The sequence below is a fragment of the Nanorana parkeri genome, unplaced genomic scaffold (assembly GCF_000935625.1).
Source record: "Nanorana parkeri isolate BGI_ZX_2015 unplaced genomic scaffold, ASM93562v1 scaffold300, whole genome shotgun sequence".
Lineage (NCBI taxonomy): Eukaryota > Metazoa > Chordata > Amphibia > Anura > Dicroglossidae > Nanorana > Nanorana parkeri.
In genome coordinates, this window is record NW_017306568.1 from 246,700 (window position 1) to 247,980 (window position 1,281).

Below are 1,281 nucleotides of genomic sequence, written 5' to 3' on the forward strand. Positions count from 1 at the left end.
TGTGTGTGTGTGTGTGTGTGTATAAGTGTATATATAGATATCATATATATGTATATATACAGAGGATTAACAGGACAGGTTCCACTCAGAACAGACAGGCCTCGCCATGGTCGACCAAAGAAGTTGAGTGCACGTGCTCAACGTCATATCCAGAGGTTGTCTTTGGGAAATAGACGTATGAGTGCTGCCAGCATTGCTGCAGAGGTTGGGGGCGGTGGGTGAGGGGGGTCAGCCTTTCAGTGCTCAGACCATACGCTGCACACTGCATCAAATTGGTCTGCATGGCTGTCGTCCCAGAAGGAAGCCTCTTCTAAAGATGATGCACAAGAAAGCCTGCAAACAGTTTGCTGAAGACAAGCAGACTAAGGACATGGATTACTGGAACCATGTCCTGTGGTCTGATGAGACCAAGATAAACTTATTTGGTTCAGATGGTGTCAAGCGTGTGTGGCGGCAACCAGGTGAGGAGTACAAAGACAAGTGTGTCTTGCCTACAGTCAAGCATGGTGGTGGGAGTGTCATGGTCTGGGGCTGCATGAGTGCTGCCGGCACTAGGGAGCTACAGTTCATTGAGGGAACCATGAATGCCAACATGTACTGTGACATACTGAAGCAGAGCATGATCCCCTCCCTTCGGAGACTGGTCCGCAGGGCAGTATTCCAACATGATAACGACCCCAAACACACCTCCAAGACGACCGCTGCCTTGCTAAAGAAGTTGAGGGTAAAGGTGATGGACTGGCCAAGCTTGTCTCCAGACCTAAACCCTATTGAGCATCTGTGGGGCGTCATCAAATGGAAGGTGGAGGAGCTCAAGCTCTCTAACATCCACCAGCTCTGTGATTTCGTCATGGAGGAGTGGAAGAGGACTCCAGTGGCAACCAGTGAAGCTCTGGTGAACTCCATGCTCAAGAGGGTTAAGGCAATGCTGGAAAATAATGGTGGCCATAAAAAATATTGACACTTTGGGCCCAATTTGGACATTTTCACTTAGGGGTGTACTCACTTTTGTTGCCAGAGGTTTATGTTGCCAGACATTAATGGCTGTGTGTTGAATTATTTTGAGGGCACAGCAAATGTACACTGATATACAAGATGTACACTCACTACTTTACATTGTAGCCAAGTGTCATTTCTTCTGTGTCGTCACATGAAATGATATCATAAAATATTTACAAAAGTCTGAGGGGTGTACTCACTTTTGTCAGATACTGTATATATATCTCTATATATCTCTATCTCTGTCTCTCTCTCTCTCTCTATATATATATATATCTATAT